Raw genomic sequence first — 12,036 nt, 5'->3', positions numbered from 1 at the left:
GGGAAGAGAGAAGATAGAAGGGACAGGGAGAGTCCGGAGGGGACAGAAAGAACACAGAGGGGTTCACAGAGAAGATAGAGGGGACAGAGAGAAGGTAGAGGTGAGAGGTTGAACACAGAGGGGACAGAGAGAAGAGAGAAGGGACCTAGTTAGACCAGAGGGGTCAGGAAGAACAGAGAGTGAACAGAAAGTAGATAAAGGGGACAGGAAGAACACAGAGGGGACAGAGAGCAGATAGAGGGGACAGTAAGAACACAGAGGGAACAGAGAGAAGACAGAACGGACAGGGAGGATCCAGAGTAGACAAGAAGAACAAAGAGGGAACAGAGATAAGAGAGAGGGACAGGGAGAGACGAGAGGGGACAGGAAGAACACAGAGGGGACAGAGATAAGACAGAATGGACAGGGAGAGACAAGAGGGGACAGGAAGAACACAGAGGGAACAGAGTGAAGAGGAAAGGTTCATGGAGACAATAGAGGGGACAGAGGGAAGACAGATGGGACATGGAGGGTACAGTGTAGACAGAAAGAAGACAGAGGAAACAGAGATAAGACAGAGAGGGACTGGGAGAGACCAGTGGGGACAGGAAAAACACAAAGGGAACAGAGAGAAGACAGAAGGGACAGGGGGAGTCCAGAAGTGACAGGCAGAACACAGAGGGAACAGAGAGAAGACAGGAGAGACAGGGAGAGACCAGTGGAGTCAGGAAGAAATGAGAGGGGACAGAGGGATGATAGGGGGGACAGGGAGAACACAGTGGAGACAGAGGGATGATGGAAGGGGCAGGAAGAACACAGAGGAAACAGAGAGAAGATAGATTGTTCAGGGAGTCACAAGAGGGGACAGGAAGAACATAGACGGAACAGAGATTAGTCAGAGAGTGCAGAGAGAGACTAAAGGGAATAGGAAGAACACAAAGGGAGGAGTGATAAGACAGAGAGGGCAGGGAGAGACTAAAGGGAATAGATAGAACTCAGAGGGAGCAGAGATAAGACAGAGAGGGCAGGGAGATGCTAAACGGAATAGAAAGAACACAGAGGGTGCAGAGATAAGACAGAGAGCGCAGGGAGAGACTAAAGGCAATAGAAAGAACACAGAGGGAGCAGAAATAAGACAGAGAGGGAACAGAAAGAACACGGAGGGAGCAGAGATAAGACAGAGAAAGCAGGGAGAGATTAGAGGGAAGAGAAAGAACACAGAGGCAACAGAGATATGTCAGAGTGGGCAGGGAGAGACTAAAGGGAATAGAAAGAACTCAGAGGGAGCAGAGATAAGACAGAGAGGGTAGGGAGAGACTAAAGGGAATAGAAAGAACACAAAGGGTACAGATATATGTCAGAGAGGGCATGGAGAGACTAAAGAGAAGAGAAAGAACACAGAGGGAGCAGAGATAAGACAGAGGGGGCATGGAGAGGCTGAAGTGAAGAGAAAGAACACAGAGGGAGCAGAGGTAAGACAGAGAGGCAGGGAGAGACGAGATGGAGCACAAAGATCACAGAGGGAGCAGAGATAAGACAGAGAAAGCAGGGAGAGATTAAAGGGAAGAGAAAGAACACAGAGGGAACAGAGATAAGTCAGTATGGGCAGGGAGTGACTAGTGGGGAGAGAAAGAACATAGAGGGATCAGAGATAAGACAGAGAGGACAGGGAGAGACTAGGGGTGACAGAAAGTACACAGAGGGATGAGAGATACGACAGTAAGGGCAGGGAGAGTCTAGAGGGGACACAAAGAACATAAAGGGAACAGAGATAATTCAGAGAGGGCAGGGAAAGACTAGAGGGGACAGAAAGAACACAGAGTGAAGAGAGATAAGACAGAGAGGGCAGGGAGAGACTAGTAGGGACAGAAAGAAATTAGAGGGAACAGAGATAAGTGAGAGAGTGCAGGGAGAGACCTGAGGGGAGAGAAAGAACACAGAGGGAACAGTGATAAGACAGAGAGTGCAGATAGATACTATAGGTGAAGAGAAAGAACACACAGGGACAGAGTTAAGTTAGAGAGTGCATGGACAGACTAGAGGGGACAGAGAGAACATAGGGGCAACAGAGATAATTCAGAGAGTGCAGGGAGAGACTAAAGGGAATAGAAAGAACACGGAAGGTGCAGAGATAAGAGAGAGAGGGCAGGAAGAGACTAGAGGGGAAAGAAAGAACACAGAGGGAACAGAGATAAGACAGAGAAGGCAGGAAAAGTTTAAAGGAAAGAGAAAGAACACAGAGGGAACAGATATAAGTCACAGAGGGCAGGGAGTGACTAAAGGTAATATAAAGTTCACAGAGGGAGAAGAGATAAGATAGAGAGGGTAGGGAGAGTCCTGAGGGGACAGAAAGAACATAGAGAAACAGAGAGAAGACATGGCAGGGAGAGATTAGGGGGGACGGAAAGAACACAGAGGGAACAGAGATAAGGCAGAAAGGGCAGGGAGAGACTAGAGGGGACAGAAGGAACACAGAGGGAACAGAGAGAAGACAGAGAGGGCAGGGAGAGATTGGAGGGGACAGAAAGGACATAGAGGGATGAAAGGTTAGACAGAGAGGGCAGGGAAGACTAGAGGGGTCAGAACGAACACAGAGGGAACAGATATAAGACAGAGATGGACATGGAGAGACCAAAGGGGACAGCAAGAACACAGACGGGACAGAGAGTAGATAGAATGGACAGGGAGAGACCAGAGGGGACAGGAAGAACACAGAGGGGACAAAGAGGAGATAGAGGGGACATGGAGAACACAGATGGGACACAGAGAAGATAGAGGGGACATGGAGAACACAGAGGGGGGAGAGAGAGAAGAGAGAAGGGACCGGGAGAGAGACCAGAGGTTTCAGGAAGAACACAGAGATAACAGAGAGTAGATAGAGGGGACAGGGATAGACCAGAGGTGACAGGAGGAACACAGAGGGGACAGGGAGAGACCAGAGGAGACAGGATGAACACAGAGGGGACAGAGAGAAGAGAGAAGGAACAGGGAGAGACCAGTGGGTACAGGAAGAACACAGAGGGAACAGAGATAAGAGAGAGAGGGACTGGGAGAGACGAGAGGGAACAGGAAGAACACAGCGGGGACAGAGATAAGACAGAAGGGACATGGAGAAACAAGATGGGACTGGGATAACACAGAGGGAACAGAGAGAAGGGACAGGGAGGCAACAGAGGGGACAGAGAGGAGACAGAAGGGACATGGAGAGTACACAGGGGCAGGAGGAACACTGAGGAAACAGAGATAAGACAGAGAGGGACTGGGAGAGACCAGAGGGGACAGGAAGAACACAAAGGGAACAGAGAGAAGACAGAAAGGACAGGGAGAGTCCATATGGGACAGGAAGAGCACAGAGGGAACACAGAGAAATAGATGGGACAGGAAGAACACAGAGGGAACACACATAAGACAGAGAGGGACAGGGAGTGACCAGAGGGTACAGGAATAACACAGATGTAACAGAGATAAGTCAGAGAGTGCAGGGTGAGGCGAGAGAGGACAGATGGAACACAGAGAGATCAGAGATAAGTCAGACAGGGCAGAGAGAGATCAGAGGGGACAGAAAGAACACAAGGGGATCAGAGAAAAGACAGAGAGAGCAGGGAGAGACTATAGGGGACAGGAAGAACATAGAGGGAACAGAGATATGTCATATAGGGCAGGGAGAGTCTAGAAGGGACAGAAAGAACACAGAGGGAACAGAGATAAAGCAGAGAGGGCAGGGAGAGTCTAGTGGGGAGAGAAAGAACAGAGAGGGAACAGAGAGAAGACAGAGAGGGCAGGGTGAGGTTAGACGGGACAGAAAGAACATACAGGGAACAGAGATAAGACAGAGTAGACAGGGAAGACTAGATGGGACAGAATGAACACAGAGGGAAGAGAGATAAGACAGCGGGGGACAGGAAAAACACAGACGGGACAGATGGAAGATAGAAGGGACAGGGAGAGACCAGAGGGGACAAGAAGAACACAGAGGGTACAGAGGGAAGACAGAACGGACAGGGAGAGACCAGAGGGGACAGGAAGAACACAGAGGGGACAGAGAGAAGACAGAAGGGACCGAGAGAGACCAGTGGTGTCAGGAAGAACACAGAGGGAACAGAGAGTAGATAGAGGGGACATGGAGAGACCAGGGGGTCCAGGAAGAAGACAGAGGGAACAGAGAGAAGACAGAAGGGACAGGGGGAGACCAGAGGGTACAGAAAGAACACAGAGGGAACATAGAGAAGATAGAGTGGCAGGGAGAGGCCAGAGGGGACAGGAAGAACACAGAGGGAACTGAGAGAAGACAGAAGGGACAGGGAGAATCCAGAGGGGACAGAAAGAACACAGAGGAAACAGAGATAATAAAGAGAGAGAGAGAGAGAGAGAGAGAGAGAGGGACAGGTAGAGACGAGAGGGTCAGGAAGAACACAGAGTGGACAGAGATAAGACAGAACGGTCAGGGAGAGTGCAGAGGGGACAGGAAGAACACAGAGAGAACAGAGAGAAGAGAGAAGGGACATGGAGACAATAGAGGGGACAGAGAGAAGACAGATGGGAGATGGAGAGTACAGAGGGGACAGGAAGAAGTCAGAGGAAACATAGATAAGACAGAGAGGGCCTGGGAGAGACCAGAGGGGACAGGAAGAACACAAAGGGAACAGAGAGAAGAAGGAAGGGACAGGGGGAGACCAGAAGTGACAGGAAGAACACAGAGGCAACAGAGAGGAGACAGAAGGGACAGGGAGAGACCAGTGGAAACAGGAAGAAGACAGAGGGGACCTAGGGGAGATAGAGGGGACAGGGAGAATACTGTGGAGACTTAGGGAAGATGGAAGGGACAGGAAGAACACAAAGGGAACAGAGAGAAGATGGATTGGCCAGGGACAGGAAGAACAGAGAAAAGATAGAGGGTTCAGGGAGAGACCAGAGGGGACAGGAAGAACACAGATGGAGCAGAGAGATAACAGAAGGGACAGGGAGAAACTAGAGGGGACAGGAAGAGCACAGATGTGACAGGAGAGACCAGAGGGGACAGGAAGAACACGGAGGGGACAGAGAGAAGACAGAAGGGAGAGGGAGAGACCAGGGGGGACAGGAAGAACACAGATGCAACAGAGATAAGACAGAGAGGGACTGGGAGAGACCAGAGGGGACAGGAAGAACATAGAGGGTACACAGAGAAGACAGAAGGGTGAGGGAGAGACGAGGGGGGACAGGAAGAACACAGAGGGAACAGAGATAAGACAGAGAGGATAGGGAGAGACTAGAGGGGACAGAAAGAAATTAGAGATATCATAGATAAGACAGAGAGGGTACGGAGTGGCCATAGGGAACAGAAAGAACATAGAGGGAACAGAGATAAGTCAGAGAGGGCAGGGATAGACTAGTGGGGACAGAAAGAACATAGAGCTATCAGAGATAAGACAGAGAGGACAGGGAGAGACTAGAGAGGACAGAAAGAGCACAGAGGTATCAGAGATAAGTGAGAGAGGGGAAGGAGAGACTAGTGGGGACAGAAAGAAGATAGAGGGATCAGAGATAAGACAGTGAGGGCATGGAGAGTCTGTAGGGGACACAAGGAACATAAGGGGAGCCGAGATAAGTCAGAGATGGCGGGGAGAGACGAGAGGGTACAGAAAGAACACAGAGATAACAGAGATAAGACAGAGAGAGACAGGGAGAGACCAGACGTCACAGGAAGAACACAGATGGTACAGAGAGAAGACAGAAGGGAGAGGGAGAGACCAGGGGGGACAGGAAGAACACAGAGGGAACAGAGATAAGACAGAGAGGGACAGGGAGAGACCAGGGGGGACAGGAAGAACAGAGAGGGTACACAGAGATGACAGAATGGTGAGGGAGAGACGAGGGGGGACAGGAAGAACACAGAGGGAACAGAGATAAGACAGAGAGGATAGGGAGAGACTAGAGGGGACAGAAAGAACGTAGAGATATCATAGATAAGACAGAGAGGGTAGGGAGTGGCCATAGGGGACAGAAAGAACATAGAGGGAACAGAGATAAGTCATAGAGGGGAGGGAGAGACGAGAGGGTACAGAAAGAACACAGAGATAACAGAGATAAGACAGAGAGGGACATGGAGAGACCAGAGGTGACAGGAAGAACACAGAGTGTATAGAGAGAAGACAGAAGGGAGAGGGAGAGAGCAGGGGGGACAGGAAGAACACAGAGGGAACAGAGATAAGACAGAGAGGGACAGGGAGAGTCTAGAGGGGACAGTAAGAGCATAGATGGATCAGATATAATACAGTGAGGGAGGGAGAGTCTGTAGGGGACACAAGGAACATAGGGGGAGCAGAGATAAGTCATAGAGGGCAGGGAGAGACGAGAGGGTACAGAAACAACACAGAGATAACAGAGATAAGACAGAGAGGGACAGGGAGAGACCAGAGGTGACAGGAAGAACACAGAGTGTACAGAGAGAAGACAGAAGCGAGAGGGAGAGAGCAGGGGGGACAGGAAGAACACAGAGGGAACAGAGATAAGACAGAGAGGGACAGGGAGAGACCAGGGGGGACAGGAAGAACAGAGAGGGAGCAGGGAGAATACAGAAGGGAGGGGGAGAGACCATGGGGGACAGGAAGAACACAGAGGGTACAGACAGAAGATAGAAGGGAGAGGGAGAGACCAGCGGGGACAGGAAGAACAGAGAGGGAGCAGAGAGAAGACAGAAGGGAGAGGGAGAGGCCAGGGGGGACAGGAAGAACACAGAGGTTACAGAGAGAAGACAGAAGGGAGAGGGAGAGACCAGGGGGGACAGGAAGAACACAGAGGGAACAGAGAGAAGGCAGAAGGGAGAGGGGGAGACCAGGGGGGACAGGAAGAACACAGAGGGAACAGAGAGAAGACAGAAGGGGCAGGGAGAGACCACAGGGGATATTAAGAACAGAGAGGGGACAGAGAAAACTTAGAGGAGAGGGAGAGAGACGAAACGGGATAGAGAGGGGTCAGTTAGAGACCATATGGGACAGTGAGAGACCCTAGGGGACAAGCAGAACTCAGTGGGAACATAGTTAAGTCAGAGGAGTCAGGGAGGGACCAGAGAACCCAGAAGTCATGGACGTAGGTGAACTTACAGAGTGGAGGACCTGACCATAGTTATCGGAAGCAAGAAGAATTTGCAATGTAATGTAATGTAATGCAATGTCAGTGATAACAAGTATATCTCTATGTGAGTACACTTAATCAAAGCGTAAGGTTAATTAGGGATGGAGGAAATAATTTAAATACGGATATACTGTATATTTGAAAATATTGCAAATTATATATATTGTAGTAAATATATACATGTGAAGCAAACGATTAGCAATATAAATATTGCTGTGTTGCCGAGTGTACCTTTTTTTTAGAAGCAGATGTCATTATTTTGTACATTTCTAGTTTTCTACTTTGGGTAATATGCAAGTATACAAATATACTAAATCCTTCCCCCCCCCCCTCCCTCATTTTTTTACAAGTAAAATGTTTGTCGATTTAGGCTATATAAATGTCAATTTCGAGCATTGTTATGCCAAGAGTAATGAAGTAAGAATTCGTCGACTCTCCTCATTGTGCATGTATATGAGCTCAGTAAAGGGTAGGCCACTGCAGTTAATAGGTGAATACAAAATGCTTTTGAAGGGGTAATAGGGAACAGAAGGTTCCCAAGTAATTTTTTTTTCCTTCCTCACTCCCCCCCTCCCCCCTCCCGCGTGATTATAAATATGTGAGAATTGTTGGAAAAGGAAATATATAGATATATTTGTAATGTAAAGCATTCTGAAATTTGAAAAGTGCAAAAGGGGCCTCTTCGTGTTATTCCTTCCACTTCCTGTACACTCCGGACTGCTGAGGCTTGATTGCTTCAACCTGTCGTCAGGCTGCTGGTGCTTTATCAGCGCCTGCTGCCTTCAGACTGCTGGTGCAACATTGCTCCTGCTGTCTTTCATCGTGTACTAGGGTTAGAAGGCGAAGAGGGTGAGATATGCCCGGGACGCAAATATCGATACGTGGATTATAGGCCAACCACTTGCATACAATATCTGTATTTCACGAGGGGTGAGTGTTCTGCAGCCGTATATATACGGCAGTATTGGGTCACGGGTGCGCTTGCGAGTCGTTATGAATATATTACAATAAAAAATTATAATAACTCTATACAATATTTTGAATGAATAATTATGATTTGTTATTATTATATCTATCAAATGAGACTTAAATAGGTTCATAATTAGAAAATTTCGGAAGAGCTCCAGTTATGTACGGTAATATGTACTTACACCGTTTTAGCACAAATATCGGTAACAATCAAGCATGGGTTGGATACGAGTGTGACGTAGTTGAGAATTATTTTGGTCGTTTACGTATCATGACGCAAAAAAGACTTACGTGACTACCGTCTATCACTATAGCTAAGCTCAAATGGATTGTCTAATATATTTTAATTAATATGCCTAAATTCATCGTTATTTGGGAAACGCGGGGAGAATCGTGTTACATTTCTAATGTCGAAATGTTTTACTTTCTAACAGAGTAGGCTACAGTCGTATATATTTAGTAGGTTATTTTACGACGCTGTATCAACATCGCAGATTATTTGGCGTCTGTAGTGTTATATGAAAAGAGTAATTTTTTCTTGTTTTTTTTTTTTTGTAGTGGTGTATTATTTCACGATACTATATCAACATCTCAGGTTATTTAGCGTCTGCAGTCATATAAAAATAGTGATTTTTAGTGGCTTATTTTACGATGATGTATCAACATCTGAGGTTATTTATATTTAGCATATGAATGAAATTAAGGTGATAATTCCGGTGAAATGAGTCCCGGGATAGTTACCCAGCATTTGCTCATATTGGGTTGAGGGAAAACCCCGGAAAAAACCTAAACTTGCCCTGACCGGGATTCGAACCCGGGGCACCTGGTTTCGCGGTCATCAAAAGAGTAATACAAGATGCACTGTTAACAGGTTAACTACAAAACAATACTGCAAGGCTGTAATGGTATGTTTGGTTTAAAACATACGATATTCTTCTCCTGTACTTGTGGTGATGTAATTGTTGTACTATTTATTAATTGTTATCAATTTCATTGTATCACTTTTTTAAAAATTCCCGCACTTGACTCGCACGAGCAAGGAAAGGTTTGCCAACAACATTCAGATTATTTATGAAATATGCAATGGAGTTTGGTTTGTAGCAGTCAATGTTCACTTTTTATAGGAAGTTATGTTTCTTTTTAACGAAGGAGGGTTTATTGCAAGAAATGATAACATCATTCAAGAATTATGAGATGAGCATAAGCTGATTTACAATACCCATTACAATATTGCAAGTTGTACTTTTTTTTTTAGCCTTCTACTTCTTTTGCTCCTACAGGGTTGGCAACACTGATATCACTATGTCGTAAGTAAAATCATGGATGAATATATAATATTATAATAATATATAATCAATATATATGATATATTTATCCATGAGTAAAATAGTAGACATCATAATATGTAATTTTTTTTTACAAAAAACTTACCGAAGTTTTGAGTGCAATATGAAAATGGTTGACTTACGTTAGGTGCGTAATTTTATTGTGCTGTGTTTTTTGGAATAGAAAATGGTTATAAGTATGTCAGGTAAGAATATTTTTAGGATTGTGAGAGTTATAAATGAGTTCGAGGTATTTGAGAAACTGTTGAATAAAGTTGAAGTAAAACAGGAATTGAAGGGCTTGGGGCAACATAGTGACAAGCCACTATCAAATTTTACAGGAAAACAACTGTTAAAGATTTAAGACTTTTGGGTTGTTTTCCTGTAAAATTTGAGTGTGGCTTATCACTATATTGCCCCAAGCCCTTCAATTGTACAATATAATGTACCGGTACTGTTTCGGAATAACGTCCCCCCCATCTTAGAACTGTTAGAATATGATGTTGTTTCCATAAAATGAAACAGGCTACATGAAATCCACAGACCTTTGGTGATAGGCGAGACTTACGTATCTCGTCGATATGGACTCTGTGGTCACTGGCCCACTTTTCGATCACCATCTGCAAGAATTCATGTGGCGGCAATATTTTGCATTTCGGACCATGTTTATTTATTTTGGAATTGAGTTCAGGCCTTGTGCCCTTGGCGAAATGTAAATATTGTAAGCCACTGGTGTGGCTCATTTGGTTAAAGGTGCTTGCCTGCCGGACCGAAGTTGCGCTCGGGGGGCGAGTTCGATCCTCGCTTGGGCTGATTACCTGGTTGGTTTTTTTCCGAGGTTTTCCCGAACCGTAAGATGAATGCCAGGTAATCTGACGAGTCCTCGGCGTCATGTCGCCAAATACCATCTCGCTATCACCAATCTCATCGACGCTAAATAACCCAGTGGTTGATGTAGCGTCGTTAAATAACCAACTTAAAAAAAAAGAGAAGATATTGTAATATCGTAAGACGTTAATCAGCATTACTAGTTCCAACAGTTCTAACAAGATGGGGGAGGGGATATTCCAGTATTACGAATTCTAACAGTTCTAACAAGGTGGGGGGGATATTCAGAAACAGTACCAATATAGAATGTAGATTGCACTTAAGATTGAGATGATATGTTGAAATTTGTTTACAGATTGTACATGGACTTGTGGAGGATGATTGCTTCTGCTTTTCCTGAGACCGATGAGGACTGTATGAAAATTTGAAAGACTTCTGAGAGGAAGGTTGTATGTTTAAGGTAGGATTGTAAACTATTGGAATGAAAGAGATGTATATAAATGATTGTGTCTAGGCAGATATTTAGGAATTGTTATGAAGGAAATGAGTGTGAGGAGTTTTGCTCGGTTTTGTTTTCACTTTTCTAGATTATGAAATTTGTTATGCAGGAAATGAGTGTGAGGAGTTTTGCTCGGTTTTGTTTCCACTTTTCTAGATTATGAAATTTGTTATGAAGGAAATGAGTGTGAGGAGTTTTGCCCGGTTTTGTTTCCACTTTTCTAGATTATGAAATTTGTTATGAAGAAAATGAGTGTGGAGAGTTTTGCTCGGTTTTGTTTCCACTTTTCTAGATTATGAAATTTGTTATGAAGATAATGAGTGTGAGGAGTTTTGCTCGGCTTTGTTTCCACTTTTCTAGATTATGAAATTTGTTATGAAGAAAATGAGTGTGAGGAGTTTTGCTCGGTTTTGTTTCCACTTTGATAGATGATGACTGTGATATTTTAGGAATAGGTACCAAATAAATGCGTGGATTATAAAGTACAATGTGTTAAAAATTTTAATGACAATATTAAAGTAAATAGTAACGAATTAAGACAATTTACACTAGATGGTTGTTAAGTGTTCCTCTTCATAAAACAGTCACCTGTAACTTCCAATGATTGGAGTACTTTATCTAACAAGCTCAGGAACTTGACTTGCTTCCTACTGTCCCACGTTGATGGTTGATGCTCTAGAAGAGATCAGGTTACAACGATGTTAGTGTAATCCACATTTATCTGGCGTTATCTATATTGCTATTAAGCTACGATCGATATAAATATCTTAATAGCTATTGTCTATCATTTGATATTTTGGTAATTTGCTAGGAGACGTCATTACATATAGACCACTATTACACTAAACCTAAAATTTGTTTTTGCAAGATATACTAAAACTCTGAACTAACCTAACCTAACCTAATCTTTCCTGAATCTGTGACCTTACATTATTTTAGGGTTTTAGTATACTTTGCACACATTAAATTTAAGTTTAGTGTAAACGTGGTCTGTGTGCAACGACGTCTCCTAGCAAATTACACTTCTTAGTGATGTAGCCAATTTCTTTTTCTCTTCCATATCAGTTTCAGCATTATTCTTTCTTAACCCACTCTTTCTAGCACAGCTTCATTTCTTATTCTGCCTGTCCATTTGGTACGCTTCATTCTTCTCCATATCCACATTTCAAATGCTTGTAGTCATTTTTTTTTTTTTTTAATTCTTCGTAATGTCAATGTTTCTGCTCCCATACAATGCGACACTCCACACAAAGTGCTTCAATAGTCTCTTACTTATATTTCCAGAGGTATGCACTTACGTGGGAAATGCTGTTTTTTTTTTTT

The 12,036-nt window shown here is 44.6% G+C and overlaps 1 long non-coding RNA gene across 5 annotated transcripts in view; it reads left to right on the top strand.

Moving 5' to 3' along the window:
• The window catches only part of LOC138716234 (uncharacterized), a 79,121-nt gene that overhangs the window by 21,853 nt on the left and 45,232 nt on the right, over nucleotides 1-12,036 (top strand). For 4 of the 5 annotated variants that reach the window (XR_011336603.1, XR_011336604.1, XR_011336602.1 and 1 more), the window contains one exon: nucleotides 10,570-10,674. This is a non-coding gene — a long non-coding RNA (uncharacterized lncRNA). Of the gene's footprint in view, nucleotides 1-9,347; nucleotides 9,593-10,569; nucleotides 10,675-12,036 lie in introns of those variants that run through there. The other variant, XR_011336606.1, reaches the window with a different exon arrangement.

The sequence above is a fragment of the Periplaneta americana genome, chromosome 16, assembly GCF_040183065.1.
Source record: "Periplaneta americana isolate PAMFEO1 chromosome 16, P.americana_PAMFEO1_priV1, whole genome shotgun sequence".
NCBI classification, from domain to species: domain Eukaryota; kingdom Metazoa; phylum Arthropoda; class Insecta; order Blattodea; family Blattidae; genus Periplaneta; species Periplaneta americana.
This window is presented reverse-complemented; position numbering and strand designations above follow the sequence as displayed.